Below are 27,237 nucleotides of genomic sequence, written 5' to 3'. Positions count from 1 at the left end.
AGTCGGGGATGGAAAATCCGAGACACACCTTAGTTTCTCAGGGTCGGTCGCACGCCGTCAGCTGAAACAACGTGCCCGAGGTATTTCACCTCGTTTTTGAGGAATTGGCACTTAGAGGGCTTCAGCTTGAGACCCGCTGCTCTTAGTCGCACCAAAACCTGCTCAATATCGCGCAAATGGTTATCAAAACTGTCACTGTATATGATAATGTCATCCATATACACGAAGCACAGCCTTCCCAAAAGACCTGCCAGGATAACATCAGCGGTTCTCTGCCAGACAGCAGGGCTGTTGGCCAGACCCATCGGCATTCTTTTCCATTCATAGTGCCCTGAGGGCGTGTTGAATGCCGTTTTCTCGGCATCTGCCGGATCCATTGCTATCTGCCAGAATCCCGCCGCCATGTCCACTACCGTGAAGTACCTGGCAGAGCCCAGCTGAGAAAGCGTCTCCTGTATATTGGGGATGGGGTATGGATCGATGCGAGTTACGGCATTTAGTTTGCGGTAGTCCACTACCAATCGATACGAGCCATCTGGTTTTTCCACCAATAGTGCTGGTGCTCCCCAGGGTGACTTTGAGTGTTCGACAATGCCGCGATCAATCAGGTCCTGCACCTGCCGCTCCATCTCCTCACGTTGGGAGTAAGGAATCCTGTACGCACGCTGGTAAACGGGCGATGAAGTGCCGGTTTCTATCCTGTGCTTTATAACGCCACAGCAGCCCAAATCCAGGTTGGACGCGGCGAATACCTCCGAGTAGTCGTTCAGCAAACCAGCCAGAGCCTCCCTCTCCCTGGATTTTACGTGAGAAAGATCGAACGACACCTTTGGAGCAGCCGAAGGACTAGCATGCTCTACAGTTGCGAGTACCGTATCGGTGGGCTCACGTTGCTCTATCGCAGAGGTGAAGAAAGCCAATGTTTTGTTCTTGGGAAGGCTCAGTGGCTGCTGGCTACAGTTAACCACCCGTAGGGGCACTCTGTTGGCGTCATTAACTGTCACGAGGCACGCGGCTGCCTTCAGGCCATTGCTGAGAGAGTCGACCGGCTCAAGCACTCCCACGGCGCCGCTCTCTACATCTGAAGGCACAAACGCGTACAAAATGTGCTCCGACCAAGGAAGGACGACCGCCTCCTCGACCAGCCGGACGGCAACCCGCGAATATACCTTCTCCAATGATCCCACTGTTTGACGGGTGTCAATATCGGTAATGCGAATCTCAGCCCCTCTCCTGTTCAAAAACGGAACTTTTGAGCCGCCCGCATTAACCTCTTCCTCAGAGAATGAGACTACTACCTTCCCTTTTCTCAAAAAATCCTGCCCTAATATACCTGACACTCCGTTTGGCAGAGACACCGTGTCCGGGCATACGTAGCAGGGGTGCTCCAATGCAATTCCGCCGAGGGAGAAGTGTAACCGGTAGAGTCCACTTATGCCAAGAGGATCCCCCGTTATGCCTACAAATTTGGTTGCCATACCACCAGACGCTTCCAACACCTCGCGGTCCCCCTTCCTTCGAAGCGTGTTAAAACTGCTCTCCTTAAGCAATGTCACCTTTGACCCCGTATCTATCAACAATTCCATACAACAACCATTTAACTTGCAACGCACAACAGGGCATGCCTCGTCGGCCACACAAACTACCACCACCTCATCATCTACTGCTCCCTCCCCACGCTCCTCAGGCTGGGGAGGACTAACTAGTTTTTTGACTCGGTATCTGGAGCCCCGCTGTAGGCTTGCTTAGGGCGTGTCTCGCCTGCTTCTCTTTGTGGCTCCCCACGGCGCACGTTTTGGCAGAACCTGGCGATGTGTCCGCGACCCTGGCAAGCGAAGCATACGATTTCTTCAAAATCTCGCATACCGCGCCTGTAGCTTTGTGGCGGTCTCCGGTTTCCAGCGAATGGGCGCTGTTGAGCGCGCGCTTCAACCTGGCATTCTACCTGCTGAGATAGCAGCTGTTCTAAGCGATCTAACCGCTCTGTCAAGAGAGCAACCTCAGGGTTGAGCACCGCTCTCTCTATGACGCGTACTCTCGCTGCGGCTGTCGTTAACGCCTCATTTTGTTCCTCATCCAATGCGGCCTCCACGGCTTGGTCGAAATTGCTCGGCTTGCGCGAGAGCACGAACCGGCGCACGGGGTCTTGCAGACCAGCCACGAACAAAGCGGTCATTTCCTCTTTAAGTATATCCTCCGCGTATTTCTTCTTAAGCTGGTCTCTTCCTCCTCCCTGCTTAACGTATCGCGCGCTAAGCGCTGAAGCCGCGACGCAAACGTTCGCACGTCCTCCCCTACCATCTGTCCGGCGTCACGGAACCTCTGTACTCGCACGTGACGTGGTTCAGTGTCAAAATGCTCAAACGCGAGCTTCTTAAATTCCGCAAATGATTTTGTGGATTTTACTTTTTCGTCTCGCCATGCAAAATCATGAGCAGCTCCTGCCATCTTACACCTCGCCATTCCCAGCATTTGAGCATCGGACCATCCCCCCATTTTCCCAATCTCTTCTAGCATGGAAAAGAAATCGCAGATTGGAACCCCTGTCTTATCTCCCGTAAACGTCGGAATGACGCTTCCTAATGCCAGCATGCTTGCTCCGAGCGACGGCTGTGGAGTGGGAGCTCCCTCAGATACAGTCATTTTTTTTTTCAAGCCCTCCAGTGCCTCAAGCCTCTCAAATGGGGGTAAAAGTCCCACAATCAGTCCCGTGATTCCCTTTTGATTACAATTTTGAAGTCATGAATGTCACAGCATTCAGAGGACATTTGCTTTTGAGACCCCACTTCTGGCACCAGTGTGATGACCCCCATAATGCGCAGGTCCACACGGGACGGAGAGGCAAAGAGACACCGTATGGCTCAGTTTAAACAAACAGGTATATTCAATAATTACACATGATTAAGATTACACATCAGAGGCTGGGGCGTCCGAGCTTACGTGCCGACGACTTCATGGGGGCGATGGAGTGGCTCCGGAGTTGGGCTCGAGCGGTTGCTGGCAGAAGCTGCACGCCGTCGGGCTTCGGCGCTGAAGGCCCTCTTGGCGAACGATGTCGTCCTGAGCGTGTATGCAGTAGAATTTCAATAGTCGTCCGTTTCTTCGAGGATGGTTCACAAACCCTTCCTCTAGTGTCGTTCGGCTTGGAAGATGAACAGGAGGCGAGCTTGTAGATGATGACAGCAGAGCATAATTTTACAACAGAACAAACTTTGCACTACTTTACTCATCGACCGGGCAGGTTAGTGCCTAAGTAGCATCACATTACATGCTAAGCATGGAGCCCCAGCTCAGACTGGACTGCATCCGTTTACATGTGCTTTTAAGCACTTGATTAACAAAGGACTAAGGGCGGTCATTTCCAGTGGCCCGCCCAAAGCATCAATTCTCCAATCCAAAATAACATGCGAGATGGTGACCACCCCTTGGGTTGGGCTTAGCCTCGAACCCAGAGTCTGTTAACAATACAAACTAAATAAACAACAAAACGCCACCACTCTCTCTCAAGTGAGAGTATACACAGGCTCTCTCTTCGGAGCTAATTCACTAGCGCCTGTCTTTCCACATTCTTGGCGAGTACTGCCTGTCTGTCTGACAGGTGTCCGTCACGGCCCTTCTGGGAAGCTGTGGGTGCCTTCCCGGCGATAGCCCACGACAAAGGGGGGGGGAGGGAAAGAATGTCGTCTTCGCGGTAGCGCATAGCGTCGGCTGTGGTGCGGCGCGCTCTGGCCCGCTGACAGCTCCCTTGTCCTGGAATGTAACCGGAAATTGGGGAGGATAAAGCCTGTTTCCCCGGGGCGGCGGCGGGTCCGGTTTTTCTGGTCGTCACTCAAAGAGCATGGCTGGGTAATTGATGATGCCGCTGTCACGGGTCTCCGTCTACGCCGCGCCGTCGAACGTGGATCCTCGTAGCACACACGGAATGTCACAACGTTGTTGAAGCAAGTGCCGTTTCAGTAGTTAAGCTTGAAAAAGCCGACGTATAGGAATCTTGCGCTCTTGTCTACCGGTGCTTTAAAGATTATCTGCAAAAAGCAAAAAGATTATCCAGCCTGCACGGAACTACTGCTTGCGAATATGCCTTGGCCTCCCAAAGGGCTTCTTTGCATCAGGAACAGTGGCGGAACCAGGCTGTCTCCCACATGATGTGATTGCTGCCCAGGAAACTATGAGCACCCACCTCCGTCATGTCATTCAATAGAAGAAACATTTCCTACACAGTCTCCACCTAACTCACTGCAACTCTGGCTGTGGCCAAGCTGTGCAGCTGCTACCACTCCCCACTATTAATCAGCCACAGAAACTACTACCTCTGTCTTCTCCCCTCATGGACTCTCTCCCCTCTGAAGCTGAGGAAGTTTATTCTATCTGCGGATGCAAATAGCAGTATGCCACTTACAGCGCTACTGCAAGCTAATATAGCCTAATTAGCCGAGGAATATAGGCAGCACTCCCACATCTTCACCGATGGTCAAATACTCAAGAAACTTCTTCCTGTGGCCTTTATGTGCCCTCAACAACCCATGTCCTTTCTTACCGGCTACAGCGGAAGACATCCTCAACGACAGCTTCGCTTCACGGCATTAAATAAGCTGTTTCCTACATCATGCACTGATCAACAAGACGATAGGTTATTTATACTTTTTCACAGCATCCCTAAAGATCCAGTCAAACCTGCTGAAGAACATTAATCATCAGCCCATTTCTCTTGGCATCGGATATGTCATCATGACACTATTTACGCAGGCCACTGCATAACATTTTAGTGGATACAAGTGCAGTGTGCATTCTAGTCTGTGAAACAGCAGATGAAGCGGCCTGTAAAGGCCACCAACATCGGCGATACATTAGAACCTTCTTCACGAAATCTGCTGCGTCCCATACGACTAAAAGATTCGCTTTTGAAGAAAAGTGTCAGCTCTAGTGCTCACATCGCTACCAATTTCTGTACTCAGTCGACCCTCACCTCAGATCAAGACTCCCACACAGAATTCCTCGCATCTGGAAACCTTTTATCACCGGCATCGTCAGAACGCAGCATTTACAAACGGCTTCCGATACCATTTCGGTCAAAAGAACAGTCCGCATTGTGACAACTGCGGCTCCCACGAAACTCTGGAACATATCCTGCTCGAGTGCCCTGCATATGTTGACGAGAGCGAGCACTATTAACAATGCAAGGAAATGCTCGCCCCAGTGCTTCTAACAAAGGACAGTGTTTTAAGTCCCTTCGCCTACCCTAGGCAACAGAGACATGCAACGAAGTTTTTGCTTGCATATTTAAAGGGCATTGGACACCTTCACAAGCTCTAATTTCTCTTTGCATGTCCTCATGCAGTCTTTTCGCAGTGAACATTGTTAGCCAATTTATCAGACTATAAACTTCATCATTTCGTATGTGAGACCATAATTCACCGAGGCACCGTAGTACGCATATAATGCCCGCATTTTATTTTCTCACATTTTTCTTTTATTTACTTTTATTTTACATTTCCGCATCCCTCTCTTTCTGAACTTCATCTCCCAATTCTCTCCACCGCGCGGAGAAGCATGCCAGTGCTTAAACGCCGGTTAAATTCCCTGTTTTATTTTCATTAAAGAGCTTCTCTCTCTCCCCTCACACAAGGGTAACAGGATCTCTACCCACATAGCTCCATACTGCCAATTAATTCGTCTCCCAACATATTTCTAATTTTAGTGGAAGATGTAGGAAACGGAGTTCCAGCAATTCGAGAAGTATTCCTTTCACAAGTTCGAGCAAACTTATGTTTTCAGGTCACTTTTTCAATCCGCATATATTAGGACTTGTAATACGCAATTATGATCTTTGTTCAACCTTAACTACGTCGCAGATCGCTCGTTAAAAGCCACATCTGAACATACAGACACGCAGATAAACATTAAGAAAAAATAGCGGCCTTAACGGGTGCCATTCACGACTCTGATCGCCGATTCGTAAAATCGCGATAAGGCATTTCGTGAGGCAGGTATCCATAATCCACCGGCGTCTTGTGACGAACACTGTTAAGAAAAACGTATTGGAAGGCATGCGAGGAGTCGTCAATTTTCGCCTTACCACTGGCATTGTAATTAATATATCTTATAATAGAGGAGTAATTGTATTCGAGAAGGAATGACACAAGGTGAGGACCCCTAACTTTCTACTGAAGTTTATTTTCACCATTCCACGTTTTTAAAAGCTACTCATCATGACACAAGATCAGAAAGCAATGAAGCAGTGGGAGAAAAACAAAGAAAACGGAAGTGAAAACAGGTTAGCAAGTCTGACACAAGTAACTGTTCCTTGCTTTTTCTTTACAAAATAAAAACGTTTTATTTTTCATCAATGCCACCGGAGAAAAACATGTGCGACCAAATAGCCCCCTTTAAACCCTTGCTACTAAGAGTAGTGCTTTTGCACGTAATAAATTCCCAGGGCAAGGTGCATGAACGTAGCCTTTTTCCTTGCGTTGCACGAGAAAGTGCCACGTGTGTGCACAAATTAGCTTTTTGGAAAGGGCACCGTTTTTAACGATAGATCAAGGAGAACAATCATTTGAGTTTAAACCACCTTTCGGCACACGCAATGTTTTCCGAAGGGCAGTTTTGTTCACATACTCAGTTTGTTGTAGTTACCACGCGGCGGTTCTTTCTGACGGCAAATATTCGGGATATTAACCACCTCACTGAAGGCTGGGGCCTGAGTGCCTGGTGCATACTTGTGCCACTGGAGTAACAAATAAAATCCCGCAGATGTCAGCAATTATTGTAAACACCTTTTGATCAGACAGTTTTTCTGTCACTGCAGTCTTTCCAGCTCTTTACGTAACAACTCGCTGCTGTCTATTCTATACCTTCGAAATTTGCGATGCGCTGATGGCATTTACTTGCTAAGTAACTCAGGAACTCAGAACATGAATCGCATAGAGTCATCAATAAGAGACAGGCAGAGAAGAACGGTAGATCTAAACAATAATATGCAGAAGACAAATGTGTTGTTCAACAACCTCGGAGGAGAACAGCAGTTTATATTTGGTAGTGAGGCACCGGAAATGATGAGGTAATGTGTGCACTTAGGGCATATAGTGACGAGAGAAGGCAATCACGAGTATGAAATAACTAGTATAATAATCATGAGATTGCGCACATTTGACACGTTCTCTCAGATCATGAACGACAGTTTACCGATATCCCTCAAGAGACGAGTGTATAACTGCTGTGCATTTCCGGTACTGAGTTATGGGGCTGAAACGTGAACGCTAACGAACACGGTTCAACTTCAACTGATAGCAATGCAGGGAACTATGCAAAGGAAAATGATAGCTGCAACGTTCGATGAAGGGAAGAGGAGAGAGTGGATCAGGAGAACAACGGGAATATTAACAACCTAGTCCAAATCAAGAACATGAAACGTCCTTGGGCAGGGCATGTAATGCGAAGGCCATATAACCCATTGTTTTTAAAGCTGACAGAAATGATTAAAAATAACGCAAGCTTAGCAGCGGTGGCAGAAAGTTGGTGGGCGAATACGGTGAAGAAGTTTGCGTGGATTTGGTGGCCGCAGCTGGCACATGAAAGGGGTAATTGGAGAGATATGGCAGAGATATGGTCTACAGTGGGCATAGTCCTGCTGCTGATGATGATGGCAATGATGCACCGGTCGCCATCTTTGCAATTCGCTTCACTGGTAGCGTGGTGAGTAGAAAATTCTGCTACAATACTATGTTTTTATGCAGTGCACATTAAATATACTCTTAGAGGACTTCACTGCAGGTGTTTGTGTTCAGCTTGTGGAGAGGCATATACGTATAACTTTTTAAGTGCTTCAGATTAGCTTCTCGTTATGTAAAGCGTTCAGTTGGATACACTGCGTCTCCCATCAGGAGAGAAAGACGCGATAGGATTGTCTACTTCTCTTCGTGCAGGTTATAAGAGGTGCATGGATACGACCGATTAATTGCGCAACCTATATTACTGACAATAAAAAAACTTGAGGCAAGGACTGAATGTAGTAAGGCGTTTATGACTTGCTTTTTTTGATATCCATATTGCAGCTCGTTCCAGTGACTAAAGTAGCATCGGCAAAGGAGGACCACCCTCATCCGATCTGGGCACCTAATGTACGTTGAGAAGCAGTAGAGAAACCCTTTCGCGTCTTGCTAACCTAGGCTTATTTGCCGAAGCAGCGAACAATCTCTAAGCCTTCAAAACGTGCTTAAAATATGTTTTTGAGCCGGCGCAGTTAAACATTAACTTTGGTTTTATAATGCTTTTTCTATTGCCGTTCTGTATACAATCTTTGTCTCCTTTCAAGGCTTGTCAATGTTATTCCCAGAGGCTTATTTGCCGAAGCAGCGAACAATCTCTACGCCTTCAAAACGTGCTTGAAATTGGGTTTGATCCGGCCTGGTTAAACATTAACTTTGGTTTTATAATGATTTTTCATTGCTGTTCTGTATACAGTCTGTCTTCTTTGAAGGCTTGTGAATGTTATTCCCAGTAGGCCTACATGTGGCCCAAATAACACTTTTTTTATGATTCTAATGAGCTTCTGCCTTCTACTCCGCGCAGCACTAGTCTCTTTTACCTGACTGTGAGAATTTCTGGTGAATCAGCTTTGCAGTGATGGCGTAGAGGTAGAGCATCTACCTCGCGTGCAAGAGGACCGGGGTTCGAATCCTGGTGCCGCGCAATTCTCCACCGGGTTAAAAAAAAATCCGCGTGTCGATGGAATTGCATAACCAGGCCTGGAGTGCGGCCTGATCTCGGTGACCAGAAGCGACAACGCACTCTCTCACCAGAGCAGGATTTGGCCACCCTGGTGTAGTATTTGGCCACAACCTTCTATGATCAAACCAATTAACCCTCGGCCCTCAGTCCCCAGCGGCTGCGGAGCAACTGACCACGGCGGCGGTCAGACCTGTGACGCAGCGGAGGGTGCTAAGAATCTCTGGCTCCGGACAGGCCGCCATTGGAATCTGAACCTGGCAACGTTTAACGCTAGAACTTTATCTAGTGAGGCCAGCCTAGCAGTGCTGTTCGAGGAACAAGCGGAAATTAAATGGGATGTGATAGGGCTTAGCGAAGTTAGGAGGACAGGTGAGGCGTATACAGCACTAAAGGACGGACACATACTGTGCTATCGCGGATTAGAGGATAGACGAGAACTAGGTGTGGGATTCCTCATTAATAAGGATATAGCTGGCAACATAGAGGACCTCTATAGTATTAACGAGAGGGTAGCAGCTATAGTAGTTCGGCTAAATATGAGGTACAAGCTAAAAGTGGTGCAGGCCTACGCACCCACATCCAGCCATGATGACCAGACCGTTGAAAGTTTCTATGAGGACGTAGAATCGGCAACGAATAAAGTAAAATCGCATTACACTGTACTGATGGGCGACTTCAATGCGAAGGTGGGCAAGAAGAAGGCTGACGACCACGCGGTAGGTGACTATGGGATAGGCTCTAGAAATAGCAGGGGAGAGTTATTAGTCGAATTCGCGGATGGAAATAATTTACGGATCATGAATGCCTTCTTCCGCAAACGAGAAAACAGGAAATGGACCTGGAAGAGCCCAATGGTGAAACTAAAAATGAAATCGACTTCATACTATGCGCTAAACCTGGCATCATTCAGGATGTGGCCGTCCTCGGAAAGGTGCGTTGTAGCGACCACGGAATGGTAAGGTCTAGAATTAGGTTAGACTTGAAGAGGGGACGGAAGAAGCCGGTGAAGAAGAAGACCATTAACGAGTTAGCCGTAAGAGGGAAAGCACAAGATTTTAGGATAGCGCTGCAAAACAGATATTCGGCTTTAACTGAGGAAGACGATCTTGATGTTCATCCAATGCACGATAATCTGACATCAATAATTACGGAGTGCGCCGTAGAAGTAGGCAGTAGGACAGTTCTAAAGGATACCGGGAAGCTATCTCAGGTGACGAAAGATCTGATTAAGAAGCGCCAATGCATGAGGGCGTCTAACACTACCGATAGAATAGAACTAACAGAGCGATCAAAGTTAATAAATAAGCGCAAGGTAGCCGACATAAGGAAGTTTAATATGGAGAGAATCGAGCATGCTCTAAAGAACAGAGGTAGCCTAAAGGCAGTGAAGATGAAACTAGGCATAAGTAAAATCGAGATGTATGCATTAAGAGACAAGCAAAGCAATGTCATTAGCAATATGGATAAGATAGTTAACGTAGCCGAAGAGTTCTACACAGACCTGTACAGTAGCCAATGTAATCAGAGCGCTAATGAGAAAGACAGCAGTGCACAGCAATGCGTCATCCCGCCAGTAACGAAACATGAAGTAAAGAAAGCCTTAGAAGCAATGAAAAGGGGAAAAGCAGCTGGGGAGGATCAGGTAACAGCAGATCTGTTGATGGATGGAGAGGATATCGTGCTAGAAAAACTAGCCACCCTGTATACGCAATGCTTTATGACCTCGACTGTACCAGGAGCTTGGAAGAATGCAAACGTTATCTTAATTCATAAGAAGGGAGACGCCAAGGACTTGAAAAATTACAGGCCGATCAGCTTACTATCCGTTGCCTACAAAGTATTTACTAAGGTAATCTCTAATAGTCAGCAACGTCAGACTTTAATCAACCAAATGATCAGGCAGGCTTTCGTAAAGAATATTCCATAATAGATCATATTTACGCTATAATTCAGGTGATAGAAAAATGCGCAGAATATAACCAACCTCTATATATAGCTTTCATTGATTACGAGAAAGCATTCGACTCAGTGGAAACCTCAGCAGTCATACAGGCTTTGCGTAATCAGGCGGTAGAAGAGCCTTATGTCAAAATACTGGAAGATATATATAGCAACTGCACAGCTACTATAGTCCTTCTTAAAGTCAGCAATAAAATTCCAATAAGAAAGGGCGTCAGGCAAGGAGACACGATCTCGCCAATGCGGTTCACCACATGTTTGCAGGAGGTATTTCGAGGCCTGAATTTGGAACAGTTGGGAATAAGAATAAATAGAGAATACCTAAATAATCTGCGATTTGCGGATAACATTGCCTTGCTGAGTCACTCAGGAGGTGAAATGCAAATCATGATCAATGAGTTAGACAGGCAGAGCAGGACGATGGGTCTAAAAATTAACATGCAGAAAACCAAGGTAATGTTCAAAAGCCTAGCAAGGGAACAACAGTTCACAATTGGCAGCGAGAGCCTAGAAGTTGAGACGGAATACCTCTACTTAGGGCAGGTAGTGACAGCTGATCCAGATCATGAGAGGGAGATAACTAGAAGGATAAGAATGGGGTGTAGCGCATATGGCAAATTTTCGCAGATCATGAGTGGCAGTTTACCAATTTCCCTCAAGAGGAAAGTGTACAGCTTAATTTTACCGGTACTCACCTACGGGGCAGAAACGTGGAGACCAACGAAAAGAGTTCAGCTTAAGTTAAGGACAACGCAGCGAGCCATGGAAAGAAAAATGATAGGTGTAACGTTAAGAGACCGGAAGCGGGCAGAGTGGGTGAGGGAACAAACACGGGTTAATGACATCCTAGTCGAAATCAAGAGAAAAAAATGGGCTTGGGCAGGGCATGTATTGCGAAGGCAAGATAACCTCTGGTCCTTAAGGGTAACGTAGTGGATTCCAAGAGAAAGTAAGCGTAGCAGGGGGCGGCAGAAGATTAGGTGGGCGGATGAGATTAAGAAGTTTGCAGGCAAAGGGTGGATGCAGCTGGCAAAGGGTAGGGTTAATTGGAGAGACATGGGAGAGGCCTTTGCCCTGCAGTGGGTGTATTAATGCTGCTGCTGCTGCTGCTGCTGCTGCTGCTGCTGATGATGATGATGATGATGATGATTATGATGATGATCATGATGATGATGATCCTCACCATCAGGTTGTTTCCAATATAAAAAAGCTTTTAAACTTCATGTTCTGCAGTCCTTGGAACTCACCTAGTACTACGCCTTAACTCAGTGTAAAACAAAAGAACAAATACATGTGGTTGACTGATGTTTGCCTGCTTGATTGCGCTCTTCCATGAAGTATTCATGTCGGGTCTTCGAAGAAAGGCTTGAGAATTTTTTTAGTTAATTTTTCTTCAAATAGTGCTACTGGTTTTTAGTTTTTGCTTTGGAAACATTAGAAATCTGCTGTTAATCTTTTTTGTTATTTCGGAGAAAATCTATGGTTAGTGACTCAAATTTTTCCTTGATTTATCGCCAGTGGTACAGATTTCCATACAAATCCGCCAGGTTTATACCAAAGTACCAAGAGCAGTGCTATTTTGGTTTTAATGAGTTCGATTTTGAGCGAATGACATGAGACCTAAAAAGAGTAACACTTGGCGTCCGTTCAGCATTAGCGTATTCTCGGAGACGGTTGTCTGTGGGGATGTTCAGTATAAAATGAATCTTGCTTTATGAGAAGTAGTGGTAGTTTATTCTAAATGTTTGAACTAAAGACGTTAGAAGTAATTTTGTCATCTCTCTTTTTATTTCCAGCGCTCATCAAGCTCCTGTTACAGACAATTGCTTTACTTCATTGCCTTCTAATCTTGTGTCAAGATGAGTAGGTTCTTAAACGTGGAATGGTGAAAATAAACTTCAGTAGAAAGTTAAAGGTCCTCGTCTTGTGTCATTCCTTCTGGAATTCAGAAATCACTCCTGTGTTATAAGATATATTAATTACAATCCCAGTGGTAATGCGAAAATTGACGGCTCCCTCGCATGCCTTACAATACGTTTTTCTCACCAGTGTTCGTCACAATATGCCAGTGGTACCTGGATGCCTGTTTCACGGGAAGCCTTATCGCGATTTTACGCATCGATGCTCAGAGTCCTGAATGACAGCCGGAAAGGCCGCTATTACTCCTTTATTTTTACCTGCGTGTCTGTATTTTCAGATGTTGCTTTTAACGAGCGATCTGCGAGGTAGTTAAGGATGAATGAAAAATCATAATGGCGTATTATAAGTCCCAATACATCCACTTTGAAAAAGTGACTTCAAACCGTAACTTTGCTGAAACATGTGAAAGCCATAGTACTCGAATCGCTGGCGCTCCGTTTCCTTCATCTTCCACTACCATTGGAAATACCTTGGCAGACGAATTAATTGGCCGTATGGAGCTATGCTGATTTCAAATCAGACAGATTGGGAACTTTACGTAGAGCTCCATTTAGTATTTGAAAAATTCATTTACAACCTTCGGCGACAACATATATGTACAACTCGCGTTACCCTTGTGTGCAGAGACAGAGAGAAGCTATTTACTGAAAATAAAACAGGGAGTTTATCCGGCTTTTAAATATTGGCATGCAACTCTGTGCGGGGAAAGAATTGGGAGATAAAGGCGAAAAGAGAGCGGGGCGGAAAAAGTAAACAAAGTGTAAAAAAAGAAATAAAAAGGTGAGAAGATAAAATGCTGCCATTGAATACGTACTAACGTGTCTCGCTGAGTAATGACGTTATATATGAAATGGTGAAGTGGATAACCCGATAAATGGGCTAACAAAGTTCACTGCGAAAAGAATACATTAGGGCTACATGCAAGGTGAAATTACAGCTTATCAAGGTGTCCAATATCTTCTTAATAAGCTAACAAAAAGTTAATTGCATGTATCTGTTGCCTAGGGCAGGCTGAAGAACCTAAAGCGCTGTTTACTGCTAGAGGCTCTAGGCGAGCTTTTCGTTGCACTGTTCATAGTACGCACGCTAGACACAGACACAGACGTCTCATCACAGCATTCAGTAATCAGTGTGCAGGCATAGCGGAAGTAGAGGGACATGCACCTGGATGCAAGCACCTTGCCCGAGAAGCCATGGGTTACTTTCTGATTTCAATTTGTTTTTTTTTTTCATGGTGCAACTGCCCGAGCGCTCGACACAAATGTGAGGCATACTGTGCGGTGCGGACAAATTTAGAAGGGGCAAGCCACTGCCCTCTAAAGATTTTCGCACGTTTTGTAACTAAAGTTGCAAGCGATAAAATGCATGCACATCACGATTGTGAATGATAGTGCGCCATTTCATAAACAAACGATGATTCGTTAGTTCAAATGGAGAAGGCGTGATTGCAGTTAGAAAAAAATAGCCTACTCCGTTTACTTACGCCTGCACCTCCCCCGCTTTTTCGAATTGCACAATCTATTTTAACAGCAAAGAATTTTGTTTACTGGGCACAGCCCGATTTACTGAGCAACTAGGTACTATTGGTAGCAGAACATTCATATCATTAACAGTCTGACTTTGCTTAAAACTATAGGTTCCACAACAACAAACTTATCCGAATACTCAATGGTAAATGCTACCAATTTGGTTCCAACATTAAATCGGGTGCTGAACTAAAATCGTGTTGACTGAACACATGAAGCGGTGCTTCCCTTACAAAAATTCTTTAGACTGTCACTATAATTCTGTCTATAAAATCTATAGACTGTCTAGAGGCAAACTCTAGAGAACAGTCTGCAGGCAACACAAATCCTGTATATAGTCTGTACATAATGCATAGATTTATGGCCATACACTTTTATAAGACTTTTGTCTATAGACATACTATAGACTAAGAATAGAGAAAAATAAATAGAGTTAGGAATGCATTACAGTATATAAGAAGTCTATAGACTATCTATAGACTATTTTATAAGGGTTATTAGCAAACGCTCAAATATCCAATTTTGTGGACCAAACAAACACGTATAATGCCATATCGAAGATTTAAATATAGTGTTGACGCTATCAGTGAGCAAGCTGAAAGCTGGAATAGTAATCTTTGCGAGAAGACCAAGTTTATGTCTCAAAATCAATAAAACCCACGATGTGCACAGATTTATCTTTTGTTTAGGCAACCTGATTACATTTGCAACATTCAGAACTCGCAATTTGAACGAACGTTGGGAAAGAGATCGCACAATATCGTGTAAAAAATATTCTACGGATTTATACATGCACGCAAGAACTTCATGCCTACAGTAGAGCCCTAACAGCCGCAAGTTTCTGCAAACTGCTTTTCGGTCCTCTGTTCGACCTACCAAGAAATATGCCTGTATTGTATGGGACCCTACATTGGAATGATGAATTCAGAAATTGGAGAAGATATACAACTGGGCAGCATCATTTCACTCGGGCAAGTACGTTCAAATAGATAGTTGTACAGAAGTTAAAAATGACCTCCAGAAGGAAAAATTTGCTTTGTGTAGCACAAAGTTAAGACTGAAGTTGTACTTGATATTTCACGGGAAAAAACGAGGTCAATGGTGAGAATTGTGTTAAATTGCCTTTTTTCGTTTATAATCAATATGACCAATCTTTTAAATTCGTGATTACCGTGCAAGGACTAACTTGTTTGCGAATTCACTTTTTGTTTAAGCTCTGCAACATTGCAACCGGCTCTCGTGAATGCAAGTGTGCTCTATAAACACAGATGCGTTTTTTTTTTTCAATATATGACCCCTCCCTATAAGACCTTTGGCAATGTGGCGTAGTTCTTTAGTAAATAATAAAGAATAATGTTGCTGTCCCCCTATAAAGAAATTCGCCAAGCTTTTGCCGCAAATTGGAGAAAATATATTTTGTTAGCATGGGAAGATCACAATTCTCTCAAATAATTTTCTTTTCAGCATTCAAGATCCAAAGGAAAACAATTCCACGAACCGAACGAGGTTATTGAAAATATTATTTCATTGACATTTTAAATTTTGGGACATTTTCGAAACCCTACAAAAAACGCAAGCAACCCTAGCTTCAAAACAAGTACATAAGGCTGTAAATCTCTAACTAGCTGCGCGTCCAATTAGCTTTTGTCGTCGTATATCATCACGGAATTCTTTCAAAAGTCGGCGTATATTTAATCAACCTGCTGCCCCGTCACTGCTAGAGGACAGGAATGTCTGACGAGACTATTACTGGGGCGCAATTACAACTCGCCATCACACGACACTGACATGTATAGGATAGAACTCTTGTCACAAACGTTTTGTGTTGATCCTTACTCTAGAAAGTTGGAGCAGTTGTCAGATGCGGCATTGGCTGCGTGGAGTCCATTTAGATAAATAAGCAATAATAACTGTTATGAACGCTTAATAGGCCGTGAATTCAAATTAAGAGTTTTAGAGCTTAAGGAGGTTTAACATCGAAAAGCTACTCCAGCTATGAGGGCTAATTAAATGAGCACGTGCCTTACAGTAGAAGTTAACTTACTTCGAACTTATTTAGCTACTCGTTGCACATTTAAAAATGACATTTTTAATCTTGGACGGCAGATCAAATATGCAGTGACTATTAAGCGTTTTTACCTTCTATTCCCTCTCTATTGTGCGTTAATGCGTTAATTGACTTTGTTGGCCGATCTCTTCAGTGTATAAAAGCTGAGATTCATGGAGCAGGATTAGAAGCAAGCCCTTCGTCGCATTTCAGTCGCCGTCCCCTCTGCGCTGCAACGAGTTACGAGTCACAGTGCTGCACATAATTTCGTTGTTTGCTTACCATATAGTGCGCAATTGTTTTGAAGTAGCATTCACGCTGATCGGTAGGAAATGTTTGCCATTTCTGTTTTTAATTTACTTATTATTATTTGTGTATTTATTTTCGGCGAAAGAATCCTAGGCCTCCTGAAGTAAGATAATCTCGTTTCGTTGAAATCCTTGAACTACGTTGTTGACTATCTAGTAGGAATAGTTAAATTTGTTCAAGAATCAGCCCTTGATATAAAGGCCAATACTTTGACGCTTCTCTTTTGGGGCTTAGAAAATATTTCGTCAGGATAAACAGCGACGCACGCTGCCGAAAAGAAGTGTGTGGCCTCAAATTAAATAAACATTCATTTCAAGTAAAAATAGCCACAGTGCGTGTGACTAACTTGGCTTTCTTTAGAAAAAAATAATGTTAAATGATGTTGCGGTGCGATACTATTTTCCTGTGTTTTTTTTTTGCAAAGTACTGTTCTTGGTTTCATTTCCGCCATCTTAAATTCGTAAATGTTAGTAAAACACAGTGGTACAAAAAATTGTAAAAAATACGTACTTGATATGTACCATGAAATTGTTTCATAGAAATACTATGCAGTGATTTTTTATATTTTTTATTGCTAGGTACCTAAGTAATCTTCAATGATTAAAATTAAAGGGATGTTGTTTGGGTCTTGTGCGTGGGGCCTCATTCCAGGGCTCCACTGGCTTGAGCTGAAAACGTACAATAATACGTTAGCTTAAACTTTTTCTATGATGTTCGTAATATCACAGTGGTTTATCCTGCTACTTCTCCCCACGTGAAGAAAATAAAGAAGCCGATAAAAGTTTTTTAAATGAAAGGAACCTATACGATATCTGAGTAACAAGTTAAATTTCAGTGGAATTTGTTTTTCTGGCCCTTTGAGCGTGAAATGCGCAGTGGGGTGTCCATGTACAATATTGTAAGGTAGCGCGCTAGAGTGAACAAGTTAATTGTATTTACTTCAGAAAATTTATTTGAAACAGGGTTCCCTTTTAGCAAGAAAATATTTTGTAACTTCAGGAGATAGACCCGACTCTGCAACATTTCGTGGCGTTTTAACCGAATTCAGTGCAGCCGTCGATGCAAACGAGACAGAGGACCTCCCGCTCTATTGTCCGCTTGCGGTGATGCGCTAGGCTAGGATGATTCTAATTGTTTATTTCGTTTTACTTATTTTCGGTAAATCCTACAGCGCTGAATCATTATAGCAGTCGAGTGGATGCAAGAATAAATGAGGAGCAGTTAAATAAACTCACATGCGAGAAAGAACAAGAAAAGGTGGACGGAAACAAAGGAGAAATGTGTCAAGATAAATTAATCAATAAATATCCAAGAGGAGGAGCAACACTTCATTCGGTCAACAAGTAAAAGTTTGGAACGACAGCAAAATAACAAACGATTTATTAGCCTTAAAAATATATCTCGATGACCGCTCATAACTTTAGCCGGCAACTTGTTCCGATCAAGAGGAGCTCATAGAAAAGAAATACTTTTTGCAGCTCCTTTTGCAGGTAATTTTTCGTATTTTAAAACTGTGAGCTGTCATGTTAGAAATATAGTAGGGTGCTCTCAGCTACTTCTCTTTATCAATGCCTGTCGTGTCGGTGTATATTGCAGAAGTTTGAGTTTTGCTTCTCACGTCTTATCTGTAGCGGCTCCAGTTCGACGTGTTGCATTATCTGTGTTATGAGGACAAGTCTGGACTACTGCATCACTGAAGCCAACACATAACAGGAGCATTACTCAATCTCGCGTGCTACATATCCCTGAGCTACCGAAAACCCCGTTAAGTTCACGTGCCGCTTTCAGTCCTAGCACCCACATCGGGACCATTGTTCCTCCAAGGAAGCAGTATAGAGCCAGCGTTGTTCGAGAAAAAGAACCGTGGGGTCAGAACGCAGGCAAAAGTGGGAACATTTCTTCGGGACTGTACCGTATTCTGCGGGCGTGAAGAAATCGCTGTTTTGTTTCCGCGGCAGTGTTTTGTTGCATGCCGGCGTGCAGGTGATCGTTTTAGGTCTCCCAATACAATTATAGAATGCTGCCCCTCCACCTCTTCACGCTCACCTGGGTGCTTAGGAGAACGGAGGAAATAATCAAAGATAAAGTGGGGAACGGCACTGATGTTTATGACGTGCCGCGAGCAGGCCACCACAGAATTAATAGCAGTGGTTTAGCTCGGCTATTCCAGGGTATACGTAGCGTGAGCTTCGCTGAGCCGCTGAGCAGCAATTTCGCTCTTCTGCTCCATGGCTATACCACACCTGCAAACGCCCCGCTATTTGTATACCCCCACTGATACCTCTGCGCATGCGCACAAAATGAGAGGCGCTATAGAGCAGCTCCGGCGCCGCGTCAGACTTGGCTACTGCGCAACGGAGGCGCACAGCTGGGCATGCGCCGGCGCCAGTGCGTCTGCCGCGGCTATGACCAGCAAGACGCGCGCGGCGGCGGCGGCTCTGGCGCCGTGTGGCATCACTGTTCCTCGCGCACGCGCAGCACGTCTATCCAGGAGCCACGCGAAAATGCTCAACATCGGCCAGTGTAGTTCACGCTACATACATAAAGTACGCAAACATAAAGTACATGAAAGGCATCCAGAATCGCAGCACAAGCCTACGGCCGCTCTCCTCTCAGCATGTCCTCTTTGCGCATTTCGCCACAATAAAGATCGCTTGCTGGAATTAACTCTAAACCCGAGCTAAACACTGATTTTATATTCAAGGAATAAAATGCGCAAGTTTGCCATTCCTTCCTTGAAGGTATAAAAATGCGCACTAGTAAATACACATAGCGGCCGTGATCTGGCGTAAATTGATGGGAACAGGGCAGGAGAGTGGCAAGACACCCCGCCTTTTATGTTGGAAGCGGGAGTGAAGCGTTTTAGAAAAATATCTGAAATAGAAAACATTTTCTTCCTGCATTCCAGGTCGGTGAAATTATGGGAAGCCTATCAGGACTCGTCGCTTTGGCAGCCGTCACGACGGGTATGTTCACAGGATGTATCGAATGTTCAATGACTGAAGAAGCATCTATTAGGAAGAAGTAACAATCATATTTGATGACTGCCAAGTGTTCAGTGGTATTTAGTAACTACACTTCTAGAAAAGGCCTCTATTGCGCACTTCATTGACGTTCAACCAAGTTAAATAACTCATTTTTTGTTTTGGATTCCTCATTATTGTTTGTGGTAGGTGGAGTAATTTAAACATAAATGTACGGGATGTATAGTCGGCTGATTCTTTCTGATCTGTGCACTAAGTATGTATGAGATTGGGTTGTAAGACTCCAATGACGAGGTCGACATACGATTAAGCGCTTCTCGAAACAACAAGAAAATTACGAAACGTGTATTGACCAACTTTTGGTAGCATTTTGAACACATGTGCCCGTTCAGTGCGTATCTGTTTTCTAAGCCATTTTCTCGCGTGCGACACTGGACTCCTCAGACAATTCCGGCGTCTGCAAATTTCTTAATCCACCAAATTAACGCTGAAGTTTGCGTTGTGAATAGCGGAAGTTGCTTTGATAAATATTGTTGATAGTGCGAGAGCATTCATTAGTCGATTTAAGGCAAGTTTCATATCCGAAGGGTTTGAAAATGTAACACTAATTTTAAAGTTGAAGATTATAATTTCTCGAAAACTAGATCTTATGTGAGATGGGCGACCCCTGTGGAGAGAAACAATATGGGATAAAACATAGCCTGAAGTAGAGGTAGGGCTTGAAGTAGGTGACTTCCTACTATGTCAAACAATATTGTGGAGCCCAAAGACAACAAAATATTTTATAGCGACTGCTATTGTACGCATGTTTACCGTCTATGGGATGGCGACTTTGGTATCGCTACCGTTGTCAGAGCACTTCATTCTACCAGTCGCGAAACTTCCCATACTAATGGATGAAGGAAGTTAGGAGAAAATAAACGTTTATAGCGAGGAAGCATCCATGTATCAAGCAGCGGTAGCAGCTGTCCAAAATATGAATGTTTAGGTATTAAGGGGGCGCACGAAATCAAGAACGTAACTGTTTAATGTAAAAATTTCGAGATTGTTGATAAACATACCCCAGCTTAAAAACCACGTAAGGTTAACTGATTCATTAACAACGGCAAACAGGTTTGGCAGTTGGGCTCATAAATTAAGAGATTAAGGAAGCAGATAGGAAAATCTTTTCAGTAGGAATGGTGCTATGTGGAAATGGCATTTAGTTGCCGCTTCTAGATAGCGCTGCCACTGGTGGTGCACGATGGTGCTGCCGGTACACGTGAAGCTCTAGAGTTTCGTAATAGCCAGGAGGTGCTCAATTTTCGAAAGTATAAGCAAGTAGAAGTTGACTAAAAGATTCTTGGTTAATGTCAAAAGAGTACTTTGGAAATAGGAAGAAAACTGGCAGTTAATCGGATGATGTTGAGCGCTTTAGAAAGTAATGCCCGTACAAAACTTGTCACCAACCAGATACGATGGGGAGGGTAATGATTAATAAATAATTTTAATAATTATTATCAGGATTACCTTTGACTTTAGTCAGCCAAATGAATAGGCGGGCCCCGTAAAGGGTCCTGGACTGTAGGCTCTATTCACCATTCAGGTGACACAGAAACGCGCAGAACATAGGCAACCCCTACATGTAGACCATGTACTGATTATGAGAAACTAGTTGACTCAATGAAAACCCCAGCAGTCATGCAGTAAATGCTGAAACAGGGTATAAAATAGTCTGATGGGAAAATACTGGACTACACGGCTACCATTGTCCTTCATAACGGCAGCAATAACATTCCACTAAGGAAGGGCGACAAGAAAGAAGACACGATCTCACCAGTGCTATTCACCTCCTGTTAACAGGATTTTTTTCTCTGACCAGGATTGAGAACAGTTGGGGATAAGAGTAAAGGAAGAATACCTAAATAATCTGCGATTGCCTTGCTGAGTCACTCGGAAGGTTAACTGAAAATCATGGCCAATGAGTTAGACAGGCACAGCAGAACGGTGGGTCTAAAATGTAATCTGCGGGAAACCAAAGAAATATCGAAGAGTCTGGCTAGGCAACAACAGCTCACAACTGGCAGCGAGGTGCTTGAAGTTGTAAATTAATACGTCAACTTAGGGCAGGGGGTGACAGCTTATCCGGATCATGATAGGGAAAAACTAGGAGGATACGAGTTGGGTGGAGCGCATACGTCAGGCTCTCTTAGATCACGAATGGCAATTTATTGATATCCCTCAAGAGGAAAGTGTACAGGAGCTGTATCTTGCGTGTAATCACCGACGGGTCAGAAACGTGGAGGCTAACGAAAAGGGTTCAGCTTAAATTAAGGAAAAGGTAGCGACCCATGGAAAGAAAATTAATGGGTGCAACTTGAAGAGACCGGTAGCTGGCAGAGTGGGTGAGGGAACAAACGCCGGTTATTGCCATCCCAGGCGAAATCAAGAGGAGAAATGGGCTTGGGCAGGGCATGAAATGTTATGACAAGATAACCGGCGGTCATTCAGGATAACGGAGTGGATTTCAATAGAAGGCAAGCGTCGCATGGGGAGGCAGAAGGTTAGGTGGGTGGATGAGATTGAGAAGTGGGCGCAGCTGGCAAAGGACACCGTTAATTGCAGACAATGGGAGAGGTCTTTCCCTGCACTGGGTCCATTAAGGTTGATGATGATGATGATGATGATGATGATGATGATGATGATGATGATGACGATGATGATGATGATGATGATGATGATGATGATGGAAGAATTCAGCAGCACTAATGACAGGGCAGCAGTTATCGTGATTACGAAGAAAAGCATGTTACAACAGAAGTTGCTACAGGATGTCGCACCTACATTCAGTCACAATCACCAGATAATCAAACTCACCCACGATGGCATGAAATCGAACATCATAACAGCAAACATACATTACAGACTGCACTGCTGGGGGACTTCTATGCAAAGGCAGGCGGGTTACAGACAGGATACGAGGAAGTGCGTTACATTGGCTTAGGTTCCAGGAACTCTGGAAGAGAATGCATAAGAGAGGTTCAAGAAAGAAATATTTCACATGACATTAATACCATTTTACCACTTACGTTAGAAGCTGAAGTGGACTTCGAAGAGACCTATGGGCGAATTGAAATAACATATTATGCTGCTGACTGTCAGCACATCTGTCCATCGCGTAAGTTGCGGAAGTGCTGGCCAATGTGAGATGTAGCGCCAGCAGGATAGTAAGGTCTCGAAATAGCTTATAACGAAAAAAATACCAGTTTTAACTAATAGGGAAGCAGCACATCAACAAATTAACGGTGAGAACGAACCGACATACCGCTTTTATAAGGACGATGACCATAGTGTTCAGCGTAAGAAATATAATAACACAGATATCAATTCAGAGCTATGATTACTGTGAGAGCAACACATTCTTAAAATAGCGCTAACATTATACGAATCCATAAAGAAGAGGACGGTTTCAGTTTAAAATCTGGGACTGAACAGCTTACTGTCCGCTGCATACAAGGTGGTTCTCAAGTAAACGCTAATAGAATTCGGCAAAACAACGACTTTAATCAACCAAAATACAAACTTGCTATTTTTAAAGGTTACTCTACAATAAACAACGTGCATGCACTAATCCAGGTGAAGGCAACTGCGGGGGTATAAGGAACTCTTTTATATACCTTTCACAAAAATTCAAGAAAAATCTTCACTAACTATGCAGAAATTACGAAACAGGCAGTATAGGAGTCATAAGTAAAATAATTGCCAAGAGTAAATTAAGGCAGCACAGCCTCAATCCTTAATAGAGAAAGTAAAAAATTGCCAAAAAGGAAAGCTGTCAGGTACGTAGCAACGATCATACTAATGCAGTTCGCTGTGTGTTTACAGTAGGCATTGAGAGATTTGGATAGGGAATACTTGATGATAAAAGTCAGTATAGAGCCCGTTAGTATTGTGTGATTCGCAGATGACAGCCTGGCTGAGTAGTTAAGGCGACGAATTCAAAAATGAATAGTCACCCAGACAGGCAAAGGGAAACAGTGGATGTAAAAGCAATATCGAGAAAATGAAAGTGCCGTACAATAGCCTTGGAAGAAAAGAACATTTTAGAATAGAACGGGAAGCTTTAGCAGGGCTAACAGAATAAAGCTACTCAGGGCTGGTAGTATCCGCAGATATGAACCACGAGGTACAATTAACTTCGACAATATGGTCAGGTTTTATTACTTTAGCACCTGCTCAAAACTCATGAAAGGAGCTTTACCACTGCCCCTGTAAGTTGAAGTATATATGAGCTTTATTTTCATCGTTATCATCAACAGCCGGACTCCGCCCACTGCAGGATAAAGGTTTCTTCGATACCTCTCCATTTAGCATGTTCTGTTCCAGCTGCGACATCCGTATCCCCGTAATCTTCTTTACCTCTTCCGCCCACCTAATTTTATCCCGCACCCTGCTAACCGCACGGTTACGCCTTCAACAGCTACGCGGCTGAACCCGACAACGCGCACCTCAGAGCTGCTCTCTAAATTTCGGTCACTACTGAAGAAATGAGCATAGGCAGGGCATATAATGTTACGGCAAGATATGCGTTGGTCGTAGAGCGCAACGGACTTGGTTCCGTGGGAAGCCAAGAGCAGCAGGGTGCGGGAGAAAGCGAGGCAGGCTGATGAGGTTATTCAGATTCTGAGAAAACGATGGCTACACCTGGCATGAAGAGGATTCCTTTAAGTGATTTTATAAAATAGTTTTTAATGTTGGAAAAAATATACAAAGCGCACTCAGGACCATCGGACCAGGAAGACCAAACAACAGAAGCGCTTACTCGCAACTGAGCGTTTATTCATGAAACACACAAAAAGAGAGAAAAACCACAAACAAAACAAAAGCCTTCACGCAGGCGCGTCAGGATAACTGCTCACGCAAGAGCGTCCAGATAAGAACACTCCTTTTTGTGCAGAAAAAACCACGGAGTCGGCAAAAGTTTTTAACTCCAAGGCACTTATGAGGATGTTACAATCGGATTAATGCGGAACACTGCGGTCTAATGTGCTCTGGAAATGCGGAGCCCGCATGACGGAATGATGTCGAATTTCCTTACTTTCTCTAGTTTCTTAGTCTCTACGTGTTTAAGAATTATCGCTGCAAAATTTTCGTTCAAACTCCAAAGCAAAAACTTTTGCATGGCAGTGTCAAGCCGTCATTATTGTTCAAAGTAGCTATGATATTTTATTTTATCCAAAAAGTGCAAAATATTGAAGAATTTACGTATTTGCGTCTATATTCTTGCTTTTTCGCAGTTACGATGCTTTTCCATGCACACCAGGCGTCCGCTCTTGGTGCATCATATTTTCCGTGGTTAGAAGGTGGACGCCGTTTTCTAACAGAACCCGGCCACACCAACTGATCAGGAATTTGAAGAAAATGGTGGCGGTTGTTTTGCAGTTTTCTTTTTCTCACCCTCCCGGAGATTTGAAGAATGCTGGAAATAAATATTGAGCCAAGATTCTGTGACGTCATGTAGTGAAATAGCTTTAAGGTGAATATTGTACGATGAACAGTTGAGAAACTGCTCCAAGTAACTGTCCTTGTCAGCCTAACCATTAATATATAGATTAAGTTCAGTCGTGAATTCCTTTTCCTCTATTTAAGAGGCAACATGAAGGAGGCCAAATTTTTTTTTGTGCATCCTCACTTCTCCCGTTCTCAATGCCCGCAACGCCTTCAACAATGATCTTCAGAAAATGCGACTACTTTATAGCATCGGTGGCTGCACCGCGCTTTGCGGAGATGTCTCGACAGTTTTTCACACTGAGAATGTTTTCTGGGTCAATGTGACGTAAGCATGGGATGTCCCACGTGAAGGGCCCAGCCACACAAAGCCAGCAAGTTTCAGTGGCTTTCCTGTATGTAGCCCCTGACTCCCGAGCACCAAAACTACTCTGCCAGGCTGGTGCACCACCCTCTGCTCGAGAAAAGAGCACGTCTGGTGCCCTATGCTGGGTTTAGTTCGTTCACTCTTGATCACCCCCCCCCCCCTATTTTTGTTACCCTTCTTTTTATCCTTGCAGGAAAATATATAAGAAACAACATAAATGAAACAGGGAGGCAATCACACCGAGGTGCGCTTTGCCGAGCTGAAAGCCATTTCAAGATAAATGAAATTGTTCTAACCGCTCAAACTACGAAACGATAATATTTAAAGGCAAAATCAGCAAACAAAACAAAAATAAATGAAAGAAGAGGAAGCCGAAGTTCATGGCGCCAATGTTCAATACAAGGGGAAGAGGGGAAAGAAGTCATCTAGGATGTAGAAGCCTAAAGCGTTTAAGAAAGAAAAAGAGAGCAGTATCATGAAGACATGAAACGTGGATATATAAGATAATAGAACGAGTAGGAAAAATACTGGTATTGTGTTTGTGTGTGTGCAGAACATTAAAGGCAACTAAAACGATGCAAGTTAACAATTAATAAGACGGCAAAGATAGACCGACGCAGAGGTTAAAAGCGCGAAGAAAAAAGATGTTGTTGACAACCCATTAACAAAACACACATGGAAACGCCGCAGGAAAGGGGGAAAATGCTATACGTATTCAAGACGAAAAAGAGGGGAGAAAAGAAAGCAGGACAGGTGATTGTCCTTACTTCCCCAGACACCTTCAATTCGACTGGCATCGGATGCTTCTTCCCGCTGCGTGTTCGGTGTGCCTCTGCCGAGACGTCTAAGCAGACATTTACAAGCATCTATTGGTGGGCCGTTTGCTAAAACAAACCTGAATACGGTACATGACTGAAACAGATCTCTCGCTAGACAGCGTTGTTCTTTATGTTGCTTTAACACACAGGCTTCATCGACTACTTTTACTTTACTTGTACTGGGAGATCTTTCAGCTTGCTTCAATTTTTTTCTTCTATGCCTTGATGATGTGACAACCGCTTCTGGTTAGGAGCAGTGCTGAAGTAGCCTCATGGGGGTAATCTTCATGATGCTGTTTTGGCTATTATTTGAGCATTTATAGCTTGTCTGATCAATCTGGAAGGAGGAATACACTTGTGTCATATCATCTGGTGTGCCACTTCCCCATTGTGAACCCATCAGTGCAGGCTGCCAAAAATGTCTAGCTTTAGACTGTTGTTTTAACGTGGCGCAGCTGGCAACGGCGTCATGTTGGCAAACGGCGGTATCGAATAACACACTGCACTCATAAGAACAAAAGAAACAGCAAGTGTATCTCCTATTAACTACCTTCCTTTTATGAGCATCCACTCCGTGTGCCTTCAGACCTTCAAACTTGACTACCGTGATTCATGTTATGAACAATACACATTCTTGATGTAGACACGTTACTTCGAAAGTATAAATGAAAACATAACCGGCTTTTAGGGCTCATAGTTTGACTTTTTGGAACGGCCGACTACGTAAGAGATTGTGGCATTTTTATAGTTTGCAAATAAAGAAGCCGACTCATGCCCCTTTTCTCCTCAGGTGCACTCTTTTTAACAACAAAGCGCCATGATACAGCGGTACCACCATGCGGCTTTCGCATACAAAAAACATCTGCTGCGCTCTTCGAAATTCATTAACACACGTGATATCTGCGATATGTATCATTAGGCTTAATAAGATCAATGACTTTATGATTTAGAGGATCACTTTCTTCTCAGAACGTACAAAATATATCTTAACCCTAACCTTCAGGTTCAGAACTTTTCTGTTTGCTCATAAAGGTAATGAGCTTTCTCCTAATTATGCTGATGGTATGGCCGTGAAAGCTGCAGCTCTCTC

General features: G+C 44.0%; 1 protein-coding gene across 1 annotated transcript in view; it reads left to right on the top strand.

The window, feature by feature from the left end:
- LOC144103419 (uncharacterized) overlaps positions 1-27,237 on the top strand; it is a 50,016-nt gene that overhangs the window by 10,924 nt on the left and 11,855 nt on the right. The window lies entirely within an intron of this gene.

The sequence above is a fragment of the Amblyomma americanum genome, chromosome 9 (genome assembly GCF_052857255.1).
Source record: "Amblyomma americanum isolate KBUSLIRL-KWMA chromosome 9, ASM5285725v1, whole genome shotgun sequence".
NCBI lineage: Eukaryota > Metazoa > Arthropoda > Arachnida > Ixodida > Ixodidae > Amblyomma > Amblyomma americanum.
The sequence above is the reverse complement of the archived record's forward strand: the minus strand, read 5'-3'. Positions and strand labels throughout refer to the sequence as shown.